A 23,593-nucleotide genomic window follows, 5' to 3' on the forward strand; every position below is an offset into this window, starting at 1 on the left:
TTAGAAATTAATTTTTTTCAATCTTTAGATTATTAGTTGCTTTTCTTTTGGAAGTAAAGTAATCGAGGGGTTTTTGTTTAAAAAAAAAAAAAAAAAAATGTATTTAATGTAAATAGTGTAGAAGTAGCTAAAGTTTTCTCTGTATGGTAAAAATGAAATGGGAAATCTGGCGCCTAACACTTTTCTTTTTGCTATGAGCCTCACAGTTATGATGGAAAAATTTGTTCCCATAATTTCCAGCAAACCGAATTATAACAACATATTTAAATCAGTATTTTTTTTTTGAAAGGGAAAACAGTGTGGATTTCCCGGATGTGGAAGTTAAGTTAGTAGCTAAAATAACTCATTTAAATTTAATTAACACGAAAGAAAAATGAATTTTTTTTTTTTGGTGCAGTTCAGCTCTTGTTATTGTTTTAAGCAAATTGCGGCAACCTAAAATCAACTTTTAGGAAGAATTGGTGGTGCTTACGGGGAGACTTGAATTTTGTTTTCTCCTAAATTTAGAAGCGATTAAAATACGTGCATTTTATACTGAAGTGATGATTTAGACGGTAACTGCTATATCTTTCTCCCTTCCAAAAGTAACTTTGATTTTTAAGTGTTGTACAAGCGAGCAATGTCTTGAAAGTTATTTCCAAAAAAAAATAATTTAAGGAAGCGAAAATTTAAATTCAGGTAAAACTATATTTCCTGTAGAAAAGGATAATCATCATCGATAAGACGCGGTCAGGTGTATGAAATGCGACATATTTCGCAAGTTTTTTTTTGTGATGGTGCACAGACACACTTACAAAATCATAAAAAAAAATTCATTTAGGTTTTTTTGGGTGGAAGGAGTGAAGGATTCTTTGGGGGGCATCTCAAAAGAATGATCGCTGTACTTCCGGTTAGCTAGGTGTAAGAGAAAGAGTGGTGAGGAAGTAGGGTGGTGTAGAAGATGGAGATGAGCCTGGACAGAGACAGCGAGAAAAGTAAGAAAAAATAAAATGAAGAAGAAGAAATGTAAGGGACTCCGGGGGTCCTTAACCTGACCTTGGGTTTGCCCCCACTAGTATTTTTTTGGCTTCTCTCTCTCTCCTACACACGCGCGCACTCTTCTCGCCTCTCCTCGTACTAACAGGGGGCAGAGCCCCCCCATCATCGTACGTTCACCTTATAATGTTGAGGAGGGTTGGTTGGTTGCTTGACTGTAGCGGCGGCCCTCATTCTTCTTCTCCTCCTCCTCTCTGTTTTCAGCTTTCTGCTTCCCGCAAAATATTAACTCTACAAATAAAATAAGAAAATTAACTTTTCGCGGAAAATTACCAATTTCTTATTCAACATCATCATCATCAGGAAGAGATCATCAAAGTGTACACTAGTATTTGTAAAGTTGTCATTTTTAAAAAACAATAGAATGTATTTTTAATGAGTTTTATAAATACTTATCTGTTATCTTTTATCGAATTAAAACGCACAGATATTGCTAGTTGATTTTCATGAATTAGGGAGGTAAAATTTTTCATTTTTATGGCATAAAAATTATTCATATTTATTTTTATCCCCCGCGAATAAGACCAAAACTGTCTTATACCAATTAGAAGCGTTCTTCCCGCACAAAGAAGTGAAGAATTGAGGAAAGCATTCAGTGGTATTTCCGGTCAAATCGTTCATTTACCAGATCCCCCTAGATCAGGGGTCGGCAACCGGGGCGGCTCTTTTATCCAAATTGTATGGCTCTTCAGCCTGCCCAAAACATATTGTGTATTCCAATTTTATTGAAACAAATGAAAATTACATTTATTAAAGATATTTTTTCAAAATTATACAATATTAAAATAAAGTACATGATTATATATATTGTAAGACTACCGCCCTTTTATTCGTTTAGTTATTATTTATTTATTTACTAAGCAACTTGTAAAAATAATATACCTACTTATAAAACATTTAAATGTTATTGAATATCATAAAATAATAATTTGCGAATACAAATGATCTACAGAGTTGTTTACACTATCATCCTTGCGGCTCTTGGTAAGATTTATTAAAATTATTTAAGGAGAAATGGCTCTCTACTTAAAATAGGCTGGCGACCCCTGCACTAGATATCTCTAAACGGAACCCTAGATTTTTGAAGTTCTTGGGCATATTTATGCTGATCACCACACAAAAATCTTTCTCAATTTCTTCAAATTTAGGAGGCCTCATCATAACTTGTATTTGCGGTGAAAATTTCAAACCCAACAAATTTAATTTTTGAGTTAAATTTATTTGTGTAGATTTAAAACAAAAACGAAAAGTTAGAAAATGTGGACTGTTATCTCTGGGGGGGCTACCCGCGTCTCTGGTTGGACATGTTTTATACTATTAGAGAGGAGACCATGCCACGTGTTTGGCCAAGTGTCAAAATTTATAAAAATTCTCTACCTCTCTCTCACCCCTCTCCCTCCGACGTAAGAATGTTTTTTTATTATTAGTTTGATCATCATAAAACCAGGTTGTGCAAATGGTGACTTGTTTTTGTAAAGTAATTACTGTAAAATTTAATTCTTATATATACCTACACATATTTGGGCTATTTGTCATGAAATGAACTAAATCTGTCTCAAGTTAGCGGATGTTTCATTCTTTTAATTCCTTAAACTCAATTTGAATTCGAAAGAAAAGTAAATCCATTGTTTGTTGTCTGGCAAGTAGTTTGGAAATGAATTTACATTTAGAACGTTTGCTAATTTTTTGCTACTTTTGGTACAATATATTGTAACTGTACATCATACTACTTACAGGAAAACCCTACCTCCACCTCTTTCTGGGAAAACTGCCCTAGAAAAATCCAATTGAATGTGATGAACAAAGGGAACTTAGCGGAAAAACCGTGGAACCATTTGAGTAAAGATCTACTTGCGGTTTCGGAATTCACCTCAAAATCTATTTTTTAACTGCTCATTCAATCTCAGATATTCATGCGGAAAAATGGTATTTGTGAGGGGAATCTACACGCTCCGTTTTTCTAGAAGTACTGTTAGTAGAATTTTCCGGAAAAATCAGTTTCTAATAGGAATTGTAGAGTCACTAGTTTAAAATTGTAATAAGAAAAGTGTAAAGAAAAATCGACGTAACCATTTCTAGAATATTGTTTTATTTTATTGTCTCTGCTGCTGGGATAGCCGATTATAGATTTAGAGAAAAATTATTTTTAAAAAGTGTAAAATCCTTTCATTGAAGTCTGAACCTCCTTTTCAGATATTTTCTTTTGCGTTTCAAAATCTCAGCAGCGTACTCGAACTAAACCATACTAGTACTAGTACAGTGTAAATTTATCCATCTCTTTTTGATGTCTATAAACCCGACAAATGGCCGAACGGACTCGTTGCGTTGCGTCAGAGTTTAGGTACGAAGAACGCAACGACGCTTGCAGTATCCACTAGTTCCTAGTTTGCTACAAATAAAATCCACCCTACACTTCTGTAAAGATTGAAAAAGATTTACTGCTAAAAATAATGTGAACGTAACAAGTTGTCGAGTCATTGAATTGATTATTTAAACATTAACAAAAAAAAAAAATAATAAATATGCGGAATATTTGAACCCATTGCTTAGGAATTGCAATTGATGTAATCGTGAACGGAAGGAGGGTCAAAGATATTCACTAGAATCAGTCTCCAGGGACTGGGAAACGATCTAAAAAAATTTTTGTATCTTGTAACTTTGTAGTTAGTTCGTGAAAAAGATTGTTGGTAGTAAAGAATGAATCTGCACAACTCGCATTCTCTGTCTCTGTCTCCCACGAGTGGGATATTCTTCTTGAATTAAATCCTCTCTCGCTGTAGAAGAATGTAGTGCGCAACTCGGTCCCAGAGTTGTTGCCCCTTACGCAGCAGCAGCAGGCTCTGTCTCTCTCCACGCTGTACACAGTGAAGCATTCAGTGAAGCAAAACCTGGGGATACCACGTGGTTTCCTCTACTTTCCACCACTCTTATGGTCATGACTTTTCTTATTTTTCTCCTCTGGCCACTCATCTAATCTCCTTTAAGAAAAGCGCTGTATAATTATTTGTTGAAAATAAATTGAGTTCAGCGCAGGAAATTGCTGAATTGTAGCTGAATTCCATAGTTTAAGAGTAAGATTGTTGGGTTTTTTTTCTTCCTTTTTACAAACTGTATATTGGAATAGAACAGAAGCCTGAAAAGTAACGCTGATAGGTATCGGCCAAACCTCATTACTATCTAAGCCTGGTGTTTCTCACATATTTTTAGAATTACCGAACACATTTCATTTGATATTTCTCTAGTTATACCACTAACGTACACACAAATGTTTACTAATTATAATTACAAGGAGAATCAATAAAATAACAGAGATAACTCATTAATCTCTTTAAATCAGCTTTCTGCTTCTGATACAAGGTGAAGACTTCATCCTTACCTTGGCGTTCCTTGCTTTCCTCCATGTAAAATGAATATACTTTTTAACGCGGAGCTGGATGTTGATATATTTGATTTGAATTGGATGACCCATCCATCTCTTCATTTCCGTTAGTTCAAGCAGTTCTTTCCTGACCATTCGTTACAAATAAAAAAAAAATAAAAAATTTATGTCACTGATGATGTCACAATGTGTACTCTTAGAGACACGTGTTGATGTCCAGAGGTAGCTCTACTAACCTAGAACTAACTACAATTCTGTTGTAGTGTGTGATGCATTCTTGAATAAATATAATCGAAAGTTTGATTCGATAAAAATAACCATTGTTTTATTTTTAAAGTGCTGTTTATAAAGAAAAGAAGTTTAGCGGTAGAACACTGTCCTTACAGTTTGAGGAGTCCTTACAATCCTGGTGATTGTGTGGATGTTATTACATTTACAGTTCTATGTGATTACTTGTACAACATATTTATGTATGCAAATAGTTTTAAGGGGGGGGATCTACTTCCTGCGACACCACAACTCATCTACAGTACTAAGTACTTTGTCCTGTATGATCTTTTCTTGAAGAGACCAGAAATTTAAGAAAATCTAAACGGAATTATGTATATATTGTTTTCTGGATAAAAAAAAGAAAGTACTGTAATTATCTTACTACTGTAATTGTTAGAGTAATGCAACTGTAAATAATTTTTTTTAAAGTTTTTGCCCCCCCCAAATGTATAAACCGGAAGAGAACGTCTTTACTGCTTTTTCTGCATCTTCAGTTATTATTTTTTTAAAAATTATTTTCATGAAAATTCCCTCATTGATTTTTCTTGAAAACTCTTGCCGAGCTAAATCACGAGAAAGCTAATCAAGTTTAGTGTAAACATTTTCTAAGAATGGCGATCATTTAAGGTTTTCCCTTGAGTTCTTCAAAAAGAAAAATAACTAGAAGCAGAAAAGAAAATAAACAATTTTTTGAAAACTCCGTTTTTGGAGTTTTCCATATTTATCACAGTTTTTCTCGAAATTTATTTTATATCTGCGTTGTTACAATAGATAAAGGAAAGACTGTTTAATTAAATTAATACATTTTCTTTTTATTTCTGGCCAATTAACTTAATTTTCTTCTATAGACTACTCCCTTCTCCACTTCTCTGTATGAAATAATTGAGGATAAGCCCTCATTTCTGCAGAAAAGGAAGAGATTTCTTTTACAGTAAAAGAAAGAAAAAAAAAATTGGGTTAAAGATCAATGTTTTTCCAACAGTTCACATTTTCCTGCAGCTTCTTTGTTCGGAAAACTCAAAACTCGTATTGTAGTGTGAGAATATGGCTGTTTAAACCGGATTTTCTAAAGCCAAATTAGATATTTTTCAGAAAGGAATTGGAATATATATTTTGCAGGAAGTGCGCAGAGATTTGGTACAGCATGAGCACCAAAACACGATGGTATCAGCTTACTAAACCATTCGGATGCTTATCAAATTTTTTTCTAATTAAGGGCATTTCCGTTTGAACGTAATCTTCAATATATTTCTAGAAATTGTTTTAGATAATTTAGTTTCCTAAAAATAGATCTCCCTGCTCCTTAATTTTCAAATAAGAGATATTACATCAGCTGTTAAAAGCTTTCCAATAGAAATTATGCTTGCTTTTCATCATTTAAAATTTATTGATTACTTGATTGATTGATAGATAGATTGATTGATGTGACCGGGAAAACTGGGATACAAACACACCCACATACTCTTTCTCCTTTATGTTACTGTTTATATGATTGAAAATTTAAATATATAAATGAATATTTTATTTGTGAAATATTCTTTTATCAGTTGTTTTAATTAACTAAATTCTTCTGGTTCTCTCGAGAGTCTTTGAAAAGGTGTATTCTGATCATAGGCAAACACTAAAATCCAATACCCAGATTATAAATTAATACAATTTAAGCTCTAAATCCTATCTTGCTGTTTAGAATCTCTGTCCATTTTGACAAATTGTAAAGTTACACAGGGTTGCACCTTTTTCTTTCTTGTTTCAACAAATTGGTTTGATCTTCCTTCCTTACGATGCTGAAGTCCTTAAGACGGTCTAGTTGGTTTTTCCGGCACAGCTTTTAATGGCATCTTCAGGATAAAAGGTATCAGGCAAGGAATCAAGGAAGTATATTTGGTTAAAGATGCTGAAGAAGTAATTTCGGGAGGAAAACGGTAGTGAGCCATATTATGGCGCAGCACCTCTGCAGTTGAGCATCAAATTAATAATAATATCACATTTTAGGCTGTTACCACTGATCGTAGCAATTGGTACATTTACCCTAGACTCACTTATTCCTCAATAAATGTCAGTTGTTTTCCTCGGGTTCGTCTATTTCTATGGGAAACTCTCCCAATCTAGAGTCCAGTCCAGTTTTCATTCACCAAAAACCTTCTGAGATGAACTCTCGCATGAATTCTTTCTTGCTATATTCTTTCTCATCTATTTTCTTAAAATTTTTTGAATTTCCCATAGATTTATAGTATGACGTACAACGAAATTGTCGTGGCCAGTTTAGAGAAAAATTATTTTAAAAAGTGAAAAATCCTTTCATTGAAATCTTACCTTTTCAGATATTTTCTTTTGCGTTTCAAAACCTCAGCAGCAAAATTGATCTAAACATAAGAAAACAGATGTATTCAATGTTATCAGTTAAAATAATAATTTCTTTACTCCATTTGATAAACTAGATATTATAAATATTGCATGCGCAATTGTTGATTTCCCATTATGTAATGTAATTTGAATAACAGTACAGTACAGTTCGCAATAACAGTTGGGTATACTGATGTTGTGGGGTTGGGTCTACATTATTATAAAGGCAGTGGTGATGTTTGCCAAAATACATTCAACTTCCTTCCCTGCTTGTTACATCTGTGTGTTGGGATACTCTGTGGCACACACGAGTTCCCTTAATGGTACATCTTCATTGTGCTATGCGTATATTAGTTTTCCATTCGAATATTCCTCCTCAGTGGACGCCGCATGCAGTTTATTTTACCATCTTTTAAAATGATGAATAAAAGTACTTCATTTTCCCTTTGCACCAGTGTTTTCCTGATGTTAGCGTTTCCGTTTTAAGACAGGAGACAGAGACTACCATTTCTTCTTATCCTTTGAGTCGTCTGCTTCATCAGCCCAACTATTCCTCCATTGCTGTCTCAAGTGAACTTTCTTCTTCAATCTTTTAGAATGAAGCACCTCTTTAAGCTTGGCATTTGCACGAACAACCTCCGACCAAATATTCGCGTATATACCACCACAGCCATTCATGTGATTAAGTATACATATAATCAAACACTAGGTTAGAACAAGGAGGAATGCCTTGTACCTTGCAGTCCAAGAACCGTTTCTTTCCAATGATTTCTTTTAGAACTTCTCTTCATAGTCGTTTTTCTGTATTATACTCTCTAATCTCTGAGTATCGGTGGTTGCATAGCACTCATACAGAATAATACCTCTTCTCCAGCTTCACTATGCTCAGAAACTGGAACCAATCATTGTAAGGACACCCTGTGTTAGATATTTTCTGTGCCTGCTGGCACTATATAAAACGTTCAAGGACCTGTACTCTATATAGGCATAGCCTTTCTCGTAATGATAGTAATATCTATGTGGCCAGTAACCTACTGATTGTGAGTACATACGCGCCGTTTGCCTTTACCCAGTACCAGATGGCCAACGAGTGCCGCAGGTACGTAAGCCAAACTTTAGATAAAAGGCGTAGGGACCCATGAATAACCAGCTGCAGACCCTGTAGCTTTTCGTGACATAGCTACTACAATGACAAAAATAAATGGTGAATCTTGGTCCGGAAGTGGGTAGCTACTTCAAGAATAATGTACGGTTCTGTCAGCTAGGTAATATTAATTTTTAAGTCTGCAGAAGAACGGTTTACCAGACGTGTTACTTTTGCAGATCTTAGTTTTTGAGATATGTACTTAGTACCGCTTTGGTTTTTGGGAAGAGGATTTTTGAGTTAGTTCGGGAGATCTTCCAAGACTCGAAAACATCTGAAGCAAAGGCTGATATTTTTTAAAATAAAATAAAACTAGATAAAAGTAATGCTATTATCATTTCTTTATTAGTATTTCTCTCACAATCAACTTTTGTCTGGTCTAAGGTTTATTTAGAAAAAATAAATAAATAAAAAAAAATCGATACATTGACCCTGGTTTTTGCTGTTTAAGACGCAACTCTCGGTAAGTTGTGGTGGTGTGTTCATTGCCCTCTCCAGCTGGCATTCCACTGCCACCATAACAAACACACTGTGCACGGCTTCCTCTGCGCTTTACCTCGCCGCATCCTGCTCTAGCTAAGACTGTAAACATAACACAAATAAATGGGATCAAGTATTGCAGCAATATCTTGGACAGCCGTGCGTGTTTTCTTTCCTCTTCTCAACTTGAGTATTATTTTAATTCCATTTATAAAGAAACTGTAGGTCATTTCTTCTGTCGTTTAATGCGTTGATAATGTGGTGAAAATGGTTAAATTCGTGTTTGACTTTATTACACGTTTTTCGATGATAGTGTGTAAAATTTAGATTGCAGGACAAAGTCATGTACAGCTGTTCTTCCATCTTTGACATTCCCAACGTTAAAATATTTCCAGAATGAAGAAGAAGATTTAAGCAGAATTGATGAAAAATTGAGCGGCTGAACGCAACCACCCCATTTTCATTTTCAAATGAATTCTGTTGAAAAAGTTGAAAGTTCTTCACAGATAGTCCTGATCGGCGCTACTCAAGACATTAACAAGAAAGAAGAGCTTTAAAAGCTGACTCCCATGATGATGTCCATTAATTGCAAGCAATATGTCGTCCATTTTTTTACGCATTCTCGTGCTATTTAATCACAGTGCGGTGAGTATTATTGGGCGGCCTGCAGCAGTATCCGAGAGGAACAGAACATAATCCTGATTTTGCATGTTCGAATACTGTAATGATATACTGTAATACGAACAGTGGAAAATATCTCAAGAAAGCCGGAGTGAAGTTGTGCGTAGAGAGAACTGCTGCGTTGCCAATTCATAATGCTGCCCCATGTCAACGCTGTTCCCAACTCGTAAAATATCTAAAAAGTAGTGGCAACAGAGAGGGGTGAAGAAGCCTCAGCTCTAGAGGAGGGAGGGGCACAATAGATGTACAAGGTCGTAGTGGGTACCCATTCAACCGACAAAAAGAAAAAGAAAAGAATAGTTCTTTTGTTCAGATTTCGACTAGATTAGGTAAATTTTGAAGATTTCCTTCTCTTGTTCCTAGTGGAAGATGTCACCGCTGTAAAAGAAGCAAAAAATTATGCTTGATCTGCGTTTGTTAGAAGGAAAATGCCAAGACAACCTTCGCTGCAAGTGAAAAGGTTTTCTTTCTGGGTTTTTGAGCATTTTTGCTCATTGGCTGCGTCTCCGATTGGCTAATTTCTAGTAGGGTAGTAGTTAGTGCTTGTATTCTTAAAGTAAAAATAAGAATGTGTATTGGGGTTGTCCGGAATCCTCCATTGCGACGCTAAGATTCTGTTGGGCCACCCGATAACTGGAGCACTCTCTTCCAGTTCTGTCCCTTTAATTAGACTTCGAAGGATGGGTGAGTGGTTCCTGGACAGAGTATGAAAGCATGTTTTAAAATTTCCTCGTCTTCCTGACTAATCCTGCACTAGACTTCCGTTGTCTGTAATCGTGCGTCAGAAGGGGTCCGCAGTGGTTGCCCTGGCCTTGTTGAATTAATAACGAATTCAACTTTTAATCTGCCAGAGATTTTCACGCACAATGTTTTTTGACTTACTGATAATATATGTGATGTTCCCGTTCAATGCCACAAAAAAGGGTTCAGTTAGGCTCCGTAGGGAATCCTTCCGAGCAAAGCGATCTTTCGCCGAATATCCTGAACGTCTGCGCAGTCAGATGAGAAATGGTATATTTTCCCCCCCTGGGAGGACATTAATTTTCGCCAAGAACTCCAAGAGCAGTCTTATACTAGTTCAGGACAGACTTCGTCTACGAAGATGTCGCCTGGCTTTCCATGAAAATGATTATTCTGACCTATCTTCGCATAACTACCCGAGAATCCGTATAAGAGGAATCTTAAAGGCGTACTTTAAGAAAATCATGAAAAATTGAAAAATTCATCCAGCAATGTTTTTATTATCGCATGGCTGATTTCAGACGAAACTTTGATGTCTTTGAAAATGATCTCGGTGCTGAACGAGGACTTCAGTACACAGTATCTGTAGTGGCATAACACCAAGTCTCCAATTGGATAAAGATGACTATAATTCTCTCTAACTTGGAGAGAAGAAATGAGAGCTTTACTGGAAAGAGAGAATTTTGTTGGTAAGGTGATGCGCTGTAAATGAGCGATTTACTCTCAATAAGGAATCTTATAAATAACTCCTGTTTGTTCTGGTCGCCGAGTTGGAGGATTAAAGTCGAAGTAGACCTGGCGCGGGTGTTGGAGAAAGGGTTACAAGAACATTATTAGTAGATATGGCCGTCAAAACATCTTGTTACATATATCGCTCCTTTCTCCTTGCTCTTTATCACACTTCTGTTGATTTCTCTAATGCTGGTTTATTGTCTGAAGCCTTACATTTTTAATATATTTTCTTGACAAATATTATTCTCATCCGTCACGAAGTACGACTAAAGTTGTATAAAACTTTGAATTTGTGGCTCTCTTGGGGGGCGTCTCTTCGCACCTCTGTCCATATGCAGATGACGCAGCCATACTTGCGACTAGTACAAACCCTTCATCAGCTTTATTCAAGTTACACCTCATAGAATTGAAGAGAATCCTCACCAATGGTAGGCACGCTATATTCACTCTCCGGCGAACCTCTTCCTCTCACATGCCTGGAAATGTCCTGTCTGCTAGCTAGGACTTTTCCTAATCAAAAGACTAACGTGGAATGCTCTTAAATTTTTTACCAGTGTCTTTTAAAAATAAGCCATGACAAAACATGCCCTAACTTCTTTACCTACTATTTAGTCTAATGTGAAAAGACTAATATAAAACTCTGTAATCAAGCCTATGTGGACCTTACGGACTAAAACTCTGGGACTCAAACACATACTATACTATACAGACATTAAAATCTAAAAATATCCGTCTAGAAGTGGCGAACCTGACACTACACAGGTCTCAACATGCTTTTTGCAAAGCAGCTAGCCAAGGAAGAATGCCATAAGTACCATTCTTCACTCTCTAATTGTTGTAATCCACATTCGTACAGTCTCTCGCCTCTCCTATCATCCCTGACAATCCTCCAAGCTGACTGTAGAGCCAGTAATACCGAGCTCTCCTTCAGCAAAATGGGCGACTTGTCGAGAATGTTGCCAGCGAGTAGTTTCTTTCCTTCTGCTTCTACTTACATCGCAAAGATTTACATTTTGTGTTCTTATCTACACTGGCTGTAAATTTTAATTAAATAAAAATTATCTATATTAAAGTATGAGGAAACACTGACTTCTTTGATAATTATTTTGTGTAAAAAAATGTTAAATTTAAATCGCGTGGGCCTAAATCAATACAGGTGGATAGGTCATAGTCTGGTGGAGTGTAGTAATGTACCAAGCAAAACTCTTCAGAAGAACCGTATTCTGCCAAACAAGTTACTTTTTTTTGGAGTTGAGGAAGTAATACACTGCAATCTGGAAATCGGTTTGAAACCAGAATTCAGAAGGAACTCTTTGTAAGGGGTTCCAAGGAAGATCTCTTAGTAGCGACCTGAGACTTCTAAAGATGCTCAAGTCCTTTCAGATCAATCTCCTTTTTAACAGGTTTTGGAGAGAGCTTTTTAAATAGACTTCCCTCCAGTTTAATCCCCAAAAAGGAAGTTCTGCTAGACGTAGAACAGTGACTGTTCACATGGACAAAAAAAAAAATCAGATTGATCTAAATTAGCTTTGTAAATTTAAAAGATGCTAAATTCTTCTAATAATCTTCTTCGGCCTATCAAAATATAGGATTATTGCAATCCTGGAAGCGCTTCAAGAAGCGACCTATTCAGATTAACTGAGTGTTTTGACAATATTGTATAATAATAATTTTGACCAAAATGAAGCTCATCTCTGATTGAAAGGACGATTCAATCCGTTCCTTTTTGGTAGGAAACGACGACTAAGCAAATCATCGGAACTCCATTTACGAAAATCTAATTTCTGCTAATTTTCTTCTCGATCAAAATGGCGTTGACATACTCTTTCTACGATTACCAGAGAAACTCCAAGCCGTCTGATTTCTTCAGTTGCATCTGGCCCAACGTGTAGAAATTGAATTATTATTCTTGTAAGACTCGTTGTCGTTAGGAACATTAAAGTTCTGGGACAATCGAAACTTAACTAGCTACTCAGCAAGCGTATCATGGTTTAAATAAAAAGTACTGGACTCTTTGAATGGGATTAATGATGCGTTTCCAAAATAATCTTTAGACAAAGAAGATCTTTCCTTTGAAAATCTTAACGTTCGTAGAGTTAGTTTTTCCAATAGGTAATATCAGAAACAAGGTTAATTGTACGCAAAGAATTCTTATCCTATGTGTAACCCAACATAGAAGTGGTTGTAACTACAAAAAGGTCGTGTTCCCATAATTATGGAACATTTTAACATTCTCGTGTTTAATAGACTGGTGAAGGAAGTGCCAGAGGAGGAAATGATCTCATTGTATTACGTCACTATTCATTTCAACTTGGAACACGTCATTGAAATTTAAGCTCCTGTAATTTATTTCCGTTTCTTTCTCACTTTTGTATATTCAAATTTTTATTTGAAACTTAAGAAAATTATCATGTTCTTTGAGATTAGGTATTATTAGGAATTTAAAGATTCAAGTTTTATGGTACATTCTGGTACATCTTGGTTGTGGAAGTTTCATGTATCTCTAGGAATTTCTTGGGAGATCGTTGACATCACTGGCACGTTGTTCATGAATTTCCAGGTTTGTAAGTACCCTACGGAGGATTGTTTCCCACCAATTTCATATTTCTTAAAGGTGGCCTGTAGGCAATGAAGCTTAAAAGAAGGTTTGCAATTATTTTACAACAGTGACCTTTAAATTATCTTCAAGATATGCAGTTTCATTCATGAAATCTTTATGTAAGTGTTTGTCGTGAGAGAGTTAGGAGGACGAATGAAGGAGGAGCCTCATGTGCAAGAAAACGGTTTACTCTCGACTTAAAGATGAAGTCCAATTTCTTCTTCACAAGTTGCAGAAAGCTCAGACCTGTGATTTGACTGTGCGAAGTGATGAAGACCTGTTTTCCTTAAAAAAAAGATCTCTGCGTCCGAAAACTTAGTGAGGGCAACATTGTGGCTATCTTAACCACCTTTCGGCCTCGTTCCTACCTCAGAATTAGCATATCAATTTATATTTCCGGGATTAAACTGATAAAAAATTATGGAATTATACAGGGAATAGGTTGAACAGATAGGGGTCCTGTAATACAAGGAAATTTGAACAAGATATTGAAGTTAACATAAATTAATAATTTAATAGGGACAGCTGTGTTGAAGGAGAGCGGTGCGACAGGTGTCCTTGTAGCTCCTTACACCTGGCTAGTAAGTTCGTACCGGGTGGCCGAGTCATCCTCATTCCCATAGCAAAGAGCTGTTAGTCGGTTCCTGGATCATTTTCACAAATCTTCTTACATATCGACATCCTGCAACCTGCTAGTTAGCTGGCCTATCATCCCGAATAATGCAGCTAAGCCATCTTGGAATGAAGGGTGGCTTAGTTTATGGAAATATCCTTTTAAACCAGATTGGGTGATTTTTTTTTTTAGTCAATCTAAGCTTTTTTTAAAAAAAAATGTAATAGTCTTTCGCAGATTCTTTGCAGTTTCATGTGCAACTCACCTGTGCGTATTTTGAAGTTCAAAAGGAAATCCAATCATTCTCTTTGTAACATCCTTTGTGCAGTATCGTGATTTTTTTTTTTTGGAGAAAGCATGCAATTTTATAGTCGTATACTTTACCAACTTTGCATTCGAAGTTTTAACTCTACTGTAGTTTTTAAAAATCTATCTATAATATACTTTGACATGATTTAATGTATTCTAATGATTCATCCTCTTCTTCATCTAATAAAATAAGTAACGTCGAGTATTGGATATGAAAACCAAATTTCCCAGATATTCTAATTGTTTTCCCTCTTATCGGTACAAAAATAAAAGTAAAAACGTCACGATTTTAACTTAAGCATTGAAATTGAGCGCTCCCCTTTATGTGTTCTATTATTCCCTAATTGCTTGGAATGCTTGAACGTTTCTAGGAACTCACGAGTTAATGAGTTTGAGTTAATAATTGAGCACTTTATCGCAGCAGTCAAGGTCTCAGAAACATCTTCGATTCCTCTTCAAGGAATATTTCTTAAGTTCTAGAAATCAATCTTACTATTTAGGCGCTCTCCATTCTTGGGTTAATAAAATTTTTTTTAGAATCAATATCTAAATTGGTAATTTACACAAATGATTTCTGAAATTAGCCTAGAACGTTAGTGGATTCCGTCCTCCTCACTTGTTGAGATCATAAACACTCCTTGGGTGCTGCTATTGGTAACGATGTTATAGTGATCCATAATGGGATGTAGACGATTGTTAAGAGTCTGTAATATAAGTTATTTGTGTTCAATCTTTCTGAATGAATGCCAAATGTTGAGTCATACCTGTGAAGTGAGCAAACGCCCCACTATATCAGCTCTCATCGTCACTAGGCTATTCTTAATTCGTCTGTCTATCTTTCTGTTCCATATTATTTTATTTAAATACTGTTAATTATTATATTTAACCAAAAATTCTTTAGTAAACATTCATTCTCTTTACTATAATTGTCGTAACTCCTACATATTTTTTTTTACTAACTTCTTATTTTTTTGAAATATATTTTTATTATAATTAATGTCACCTGACAGGGAAATATATCTCACCAATTCTCTTTCATGTAGAAACAGAAATTCTTGGAAAAATGATTGAATTGACAAATTTAATCTTCGTTCTATGTGCGAACAATCTATGTAAGACTTGAAACAAACTTGATAATTTAAAGGAAACATAAAAAATGAAAAATACCTTCAGTAAAATGGGATTTCCGGTGGTGCGATATCCCCCAAATTCAGAACTAACAATATATTTATTGTATATCCGGATATAAGCGACAGTGCCCACCGTACATTATTCAGAAATGTGAAGTTTTCAGGTAACTCTAAACCACCTTCTCTATTAAAAGATATCTATGAAAATATTGAAAGATATATGCTAATTTTGTAGATCTACTAAATGAATGCTGGTAAATATTCAAATTTTTAGGAAAATCAATCTTATCAATCAATCATCATGATCAAAACTGTTTAATCAATAAAAATCATTAATTTTCCGTTGCTGTCCATTTTTCAACGAAACACTTTATCTAGACTCCCAGGTGCTTACAAAACATGAACTTGTGGTGAAAGCACCAAGACAGGACATTGTGAACCCGATCGCAGCAGTAACTTCCTGTAGCTAGAGGAAGTGATTGTGTCTGTGTTCATTTTTCCAGCTTTTAACACAAGCGGCCCAGAGCACTTTGTCCAAATAATTTGTGGAAATTTAGAGATTTGACTTTAGGAAAAATTATTCTCTGATTGTTATTTGATCAGTGCTGGTGGAAATAAGTATTTCGAGATTTCGTCTGCGTGAAAGTGCAGAATCTTGATCATTCGATGCACCCTTTAGTGATATTATTGAGGGAATAAAAGCAAGATGGGGTCCACATCCTTCCCAAGAGTAGATTTACATTATTTAGAAATACAAATAGAAATGTTTGTTGAATTTAGACTTAAATAAATGCTCCTGATGGTTAGAGTGTGCTGGAATATTGTGGAAGTTGCACGTGGTACAGAAGAGAGATACAGTGAAAGGGCGGATGGCAGAGATTGCGTTGGCTATCTAATCAGACATTGTTATCAGTCATACAGAGAGGCGCCAGAAATGTCTAGGGTGGGGGTCGATGGGCCTCTTTGCACACTTGTCTTCCTCTCATGTTGTACACATCCAGTTAGGATTTTTGATTTATATATTTATTTCTATCAGTGGCCAGAGCTTCTCTAAGTATCCTTCAATGGTCAGTATTCTTCAAAGAAGACAACTTGCTATTGTGCTGTAGAAGCGCCACCCACGGATTGTCAGCACTATCCGTTCTTGTGGGAGTCGTTTGGAACTGTATTATTAAGAACATTGATAGCATTTTTTTTTGGCGTAAAAGAAGGCTAGGGAATTGCAGAAGCAGTTTCCGGACAATCGGCAATGCTAGGGGCTACTGTAAAGTTTGGAATTTAGAGAAATTATTACTTCTGATTGGATGCAATGATTTCATACTTGTCACAGCGTTCAGATTTCATCTAATTAATATCCATCTTAATGGTTAGTGTACATTAGCAACATGCTGAGTCTCTGTTGTTTGTTTACCATTCCTGAACTGACTTGCTCCATTATACCTGAACAGTTGTCGGAAGGGGAGATGAACTCCTAAAGCTGTTATAAAGTAAAATCATTAAAACAGTATGTGGATTCCAGTGTTGATATGGAAGGCTAATTTGTATTTGAGGGGGGGGGTTAATATTGAAATTTTTGTTTTGAAACAAAAGAAGGTTAACCCTAACAAACCCTTAAGAACTTAACAAAGAAACTTTTCTCTATTGCAGTTTCTGAATTTAGAGCTGTTAGCAGCGAGTATCTGTGTTTCTAGTTATACTATCGGATGTGTGAGATTGCAATTCAACTGCACTCTATTCTGCATAACATATGTTTCCAAAGTTCATTTAACATGCAAACAACGAACAAAACATTCGATAATTCACCAGAGATTCTTTATAATCAGGAATAGTATTGTATTTATGATAATTACGTATTTTGGTCCAAGAGGATAGAGAGAGAGCTAGCGAGAGAGGATGTTGTATGGTAAATAACTTTTTAGATAATATAGCTAATGAACTATCTTGAGATGGACAATTGTAATTAAATTCAATGAGGTAGAAAGAGGTAAACAAGATTGGGGGCGGAAGTTGTTGCAGCAGCTCTTCTTGTGATGTGTGGATAGTTTGAATAGATGAACATGTGGCGGATGTGTTTCTGTGGAGGGGTGAGTTAGAGGGGGGAACAAGAATAGAGACTGACTGAAGAGAGAATTTACTAACAAGAGGAGAATATTAAGAATGTTTCACTTACTGTAGTAAGTACTTTCTCACAGGAAGTAAGTACCTACGATCTAGCCGATTTTCGGGATTTTCAGCTTTTACCGGAAATACTTGTAGCTGGCAATTCTCCCTATTGTTTGATATGTTTCTCGATGTTTTGCGTGCTTACTGATAGCAGTAAAGAGTAGGGTTTAATCAGAGGTTCACTGGATATCACATGCAGCTGTGATATACGGTTTCGAATCCAGTTGTTTGAAATTATTATTCGTGAAAATCCGCCCCCCCCCAAAAAAAAATACTGAATAAAAAAGAAGCAATTCGCAGTTTTCCTTAATTTTTTTAATTTCAAATTCGCAATTTTAGCAACTCATTTATTATATAAGTGGATAGGATCTTATCCTAAACATGGGCAACTCACCCCTCCTTAGAACCCTTAAACGAATTTTCTTGGGAAAACAAACATTTTAAAGCTAAGATGAAAAAGGTATGTTCGGAAAAGTCTCATGAAATAAATACCTTCTACTGTTGCTCTAAGTTTCGAATAGCATTAGTGTTCTCCGCATCAAAAGTTCAGTGGGTTTGGCAAAGAGAAGTACGTAGATGATATTAAGGAGGTTTTGCTTCATCTTTCTTTTTTTTTTTGTAACTTTCTCTTACTCTTGCGAGTACTGTTTTACTCAGGAAGTACTAAGATTTTTACTAATTTCCTGAATTGAGTTACACAACAGGAAATACCTGTAAGTGGAAATCCATTAGGTACCCTATTTGTGGCATATAGAGGCTGTGTCACGATAGGTTATTCACAGAACTTCTCACACTGTTTGGTCTGTCGATATTGCTGTAATAAAGGCTGTAGATCTGTATGTTCGCATTAACTTCACTCAATCGCATTGTTCGCATCACTTAGTGAAGTGATACTACTGGTTGCAATATTTATAAAGTTGCTTCTCAGCTCTGGAGATTTCTCAAACGAAATATGATGTTGAAATTGTGGGTCCGCTGTCCAGGATGAAATCTTCTAATTTATCTATCTATCAGAGGGGTATTAAATTAGTTTGGATTGAACTTGTACAACCAAGATAGAATTATTGTCCACATCTTAGGAATCAGCTTGTACTCGTATGTCGGTAAAATATGATTAATAACAGCAAACAATTGTGAAAATTCTAACTTAATTTTTTTAAACGTTGACTAGGCGCCAGAAGTTTGAAACTCTCTTAGAACTTATCTAGTTCTTAATTAGGTTACGAAGCAGAGTCGTTGGGCGATCGGCAAAATAAAAGTCAAAGTAAGTAAAGCTTTAGAATTATAGAATGAACAAGTAATAAGTGACTGTCGCCTGTGCAGAATCTAGCTTCTCGTTTTGGTGGTTGTTCGATGTCGCAATGAAATAGTGTTTTACAGCATACACACCAGTTACTCGTTCTGTCTTCACCTTGTTGAAACTACCAACACAACCGCTCAGTGTAGAACCCCCGAAATATCATATAGCTCGCTGTTACTGGTATTAGTAAAATTCTAGTGTATAATAATACTACAGACACACATGTATATGTGGCACCCCTAGAAGTCTCCTTGGCCAAGTCTAATGAGCTCTCTATTGTTGTCCTTTAGGGTGTTCCCTCTCTCTCTCTCTCTCTCTCTCTCTCTCTCTCTCTCTCTCTCTAGAACCAAAAAAAACCTCTTACTACCACCAGCACACCAAAACCGGTTTCTGACAGTTTGTCTTCAAGACCAAAGCCAAATATTGGTGTAGCAGTGTACGTGGGTCGTCCTTATATGTGAGAGGATGAAGAATATTCTAGAAAGTCCGAAACTATTTCCAAAAACGTCTTGATTACCTCTTCGGAGTTCTTCGAAAGGTAACAGACATTCTTCCATTTATCCTGTGACCAATTAATGTAGCCCAACTACTTTTTTTTGCCCTTAAAGAATAGATTCTATTCGTAAGAAATCCGACTCTGGAAGGTGTGCAAAGTACACCGTCTTCGGCTGCAATTCCCTCATCATTTGTTACAAAATATTATCCATGAAATATTTTTTAGTTTTGGGAATAGGCGGGAATCTGGTAAATAGAGCGGAAGTTCTAACAATTCTTATTTCAAAGTCTTCCAGTTTTCCGGTTGCCAAAAAAAAACCTTCATCGTGAGCAGTTCTATTTACCAATCAAAAGATTTCCGTTTTTTCTATCTTTACCAACTAAAGACATTCTTGGTTCTTCTAGTTGGTGCAGAATATATTTGTTATTGGTGAGAAGGGGGCGTCGGGTTACGAGTTGTTAGGCTTGGAATACACTCGAAAGATAGACCTGCGAAGCTAATATGTATTGTAGTACTGGGTTCGATTCCCGGTCTCCTAGGTCTTGGATTTTATTTAATGGTTAATAAAAGAAATTTACAGTAAAGTATGTTTGCTAGTCGCCTCCGTTCACGACACCTAATTGGTAGTTGGACGTTAAGCCCCGCCTGAAAAAATAGGCGATTACTTTACTTTTCACTCGAAAGATGGTTTCAACCTTAAGGCGGAAGGCCGAAATGAAAACATTTTTTATGTAGGAATTTTGAATTCTCTTTTAAGGAGTGATATTCTCCACTTTGAAAAGATTCTCTCAGGAATAGCTGTGACCCTAATTATATCCCTAATTAATGTATTTTCTAGGTACGATTAGCAGTTCTACCAACTGTACAATATTTAAGCCATTCTAAGTAAAGTATTCATAGAATTCCAAGATTAATGTAAATTAGTTTTAATGGGAAATGGTAGTTTCCTCGAAAAGATACTGAGGATTTTTTTTAATCCCCAAGGTGTTGCAGCTAGAAGCTTATTTTTTTTCCCATGGCGCTAAAAGGTCTAGTTTGAAGGAAAACCCGTGTCTACTAAGTCCTGGGTTTTGCTGCCGCCCCCTCCACACAGTCATTTTTCAATATGTCCCAAAAATCTCCATAACGCAACCAAGCGATAGCCACTCAAAACAAGTCCTTTTTTTCGAAATTCTAATTACGCGAGCATCCTGTGTGTTTCGAATCCTGTGCTATGCCTTATTCTATTTCTCATCGTCCAGTTAACTAACTGGACTCCATAAAAATAAAACTAATGATTCAATTCAGTAAATTAAGTTCAATTTATTAACCAAAGTAAGTAACCAGAAATAGTCACAACTTTAAGGGTTAGGATATATTTCAAATGTCACTTCATTTTGGCAGCCGTAAAAGATATTAAATTAATGATTTGGCATCGAAATGGAAGTAGAAGAATAATTTTCAAGGTTCTTTTTTGGCAATTAAATTTTATTTTGAATAATTAAATTTATACGTATTTTAGACCGCGGTATCACGTCCTTCCGCACCTTCTCCATGCTAGTCAGTACATGTAAGCGACTGTTACCGCACTAGACAGTCGATATAACTAAATGAACTGCCAGCGATTGCATTTATATTTAAGGGTATGCGAATTCACGGTTTATATTTAAAGAGCTAGTTGCACTCAACGATGAGTTTAATAAGCTCTCTAAAGTAAAGTAAAGTAATCGCCTATTTTTTCAGGCGGGGCTTAACGTCCAACTACCAAATTAAGTTGCGACTTAAATCGGAGGCGACTAGCAAACATACTTAACTGTAAATCTCTTTCTTTTACCATTAAATAAAATCCAAGGCCTAAGACCGGGAATCGAACCCAGTACCACAATGCATATTAGCTTTGCAGGTCTCGTAATAAGCTCTCTTTTACAATAGAAAATTCGCCCTAAGTTTCCTCGCATTGAAAAATAAGGTTTTTGCCCAATTTTAATTCTGGCAGGAAGTTGAATATAAGAGATTATGGCTTTTTGCATTCTTTCTTTATTGTTCGTTCGAGGAAGTGTGGTGACGTACCGGATTTACATATTTTGGGATTCTCTGTTTAGGAAAAAAAGGATTTTTAACATTTGTTTATAGGAATAATTCACTATTTGTAGTCATGTTGCTTCTGATTTACAGGAAATTGGATATCCGATTTCGACTCTCTCAAGTCCCGGCTTCGTATCAACAATTTAATGATGGTCTCACATGCAGAACCAAAGAAAAGTCTGCATACTTCTATTGTTTAGCATGCTTCTAAGGAGTAGTTATCCAAGAATTCTATTTCAAGCATCAGTTATTTGTAAGAAAGTGAAGGCAACGAGAAGAAGAGGCATGTGTTAGGGATATTGTAAAGGGCTTGCTATAGGGTTCTAAGAAATACCAGCGTTTACAAGCTCACCTAGTAGTCTATTACTTTAAATAAGTCATATTAAGCAAACTGGAGAGAATACCAGAGATGATGTAGCGTAGCCTCATTAACTTAGCTCCTCAGCATGCGGCTCTTGTATAGCAACATCCGGGGAAGCATGATGAACTTCCTGGGGAAAACCTAGATTCATCCTAGAAAGGACATGATGTCGAAGTAGAAATAGGGCAGTAGTATAAAGAAGTCGGAAATAGAAAGAGCATTGGAAAAGAGCAATATGGTGCCGAATAGCTAAGTAGAAACGAGGAAGATCAAAGCATGATTCGACGGTGGGACAGTAGAGCCTAAACGGAACATATTTCGGTCATGCTCTGTCGTCTCTGGACAGAGAAAGTTCTTCCTTTCCAAACTTGTTGGTTTTGAGAACGGCACAGCTTGAACTGTTAGACACTATACTTACGGGGGAATTCTTATCGGACGGAAGAGGAAGTGAACGGCTTAAACATTCCTTCTTCCTGCTTCATGATCATTCCTTGTTTGCAACATGAATGCTTCGTAGTGTTTTTAATTTAAATCCAGTTCATCTTCAGGAACGTGTCAGTGGGGTAGTTTAACTGGTTTACATATATTGCGCTTTGTAAAGTTTTGTGCAGATGATTTGAAGAGTCATTCACCAACCTGTACACGTTGTCTGTGTATTTACAGCATCAGATAACATTAGCACACGTTCCTCTTCAATGACCACATCCTAACTTTGTGCTCTTCTTGTTGCTACTGGCTATATACTTCTATACCCATCCCTGTATGTATATTAGGTGTTAAGTGCACCCCATTTTAACATATGTATGTATATTTAATGGGGGGGGTCATCCTCCAAGAATGTCTTAGAGCTCCCTTTTTTTACAGGATTTTTCTACACTTAGGCGTCAACCCTTCCCACATGATGCCTTTACCATCTCCAGCACAACAATGGCAAGAATGACACAATGCTTTTTTTGTGTGTGTGTGTGTGTGTGTTTGTCAGAAACGTTTTTGTATCTAATACATAAGTACATACATACACATCTTTTGATAGATTGTGGGTCCTGCTTTTATGTAAAGTGAAGTAACTGGGACACAGAAACGGAAACCTCTTAAGCTCTTTGTGCATTGCCCCAGAACCCGTGACCAACTGTCCATCCTTCGTTATTTGTTTCCTAACTTCCTGTTGTATTTTCCCAGATGTAAGTTATTATACCGGAAGTTAAGAACTGATTTGGGTGCATTGCAAACTTCCAGCTGTATCTTATTCTGTTAAAAATAATTCCGTTGGGAATCTGCATTGCTTCTTTCGCTTATAATATTATAGTAATATTTTGTTCGTGTCAAATTTTTACATATTTTGAGGTACGCTTAATACGAAAAAATGTTGTTAGCGTTTTCGAAGAATGCTCTCCTCTCTCAGACTGAGTTTGCAGCGATGTTAACTGAAGATATTCTTAGTAAACACTGATAATACTTATCAAACTGAGATGAATCAAAATTGATTTACATTTTTGTATTATTGTGCTTGAGATTCTAAGATCTTTTTTCGGAATTAATTAAGTTTAACAAATTATTAAATTAATAATAAAAATTAAGATAAAGTAAGAAAAACAAATTGTGACAACATTTGATGAGAAGTCAAAAGTAGTTAATAAACTACATCACTTCCGCTTATGAATCATGTTTAGTTGTTTTTTCCCAACACGGGATATTTAGAAGGCTAGTGGATGACCAAGCTTTTTTTCTCGGAATTGCATCGATCTTGCAATCG

At 36.0% G+C, this 23,593-nt stretch overlaps 1 protein-coding gene and 1 long non-coding RNA gene across 7 annotated transcripts in view; both read left to right on the plus strand.

The window, feature by feature from the left end:
• The window catches only part of Imp (IGF-II mRNA-binding protein), a 129,883-nt gene that overhangs the window by 77,730 nt on the left and 28,560 nt on the right, over window positions 1–23,593 (plus strand). The gene's annotated exons all lie outside the window — the stretch shown is intronic.
• Window positions 17–22,426, plus strand: LOC141450370 (uncharacterized). Its single transcript, XR_012456077.1, has 2 exons — window positions 17–10,225; window positions 10,267–22,426. It is a non-coding gene; the product is annotated as an uncharacterized lncRNA (long non-coding RNA).

This window comes from Rhodnius prolixus, unplaced genomic scaffold, assembly GCF_049639745.1.
Source record: "Rhodnius prolixus isolate KJV_2025 unplaced genomic scaffold, Rpr scaffold_2, whole genome shotgun sequence".
NCBI classification, from domain to species: domain Eukaryota; kingdom Metazoa; phylum Arthropoda; class Insecta; order Hemiptera; family Reduviidae; genus Rhodnius; species Rhodnius prolixus.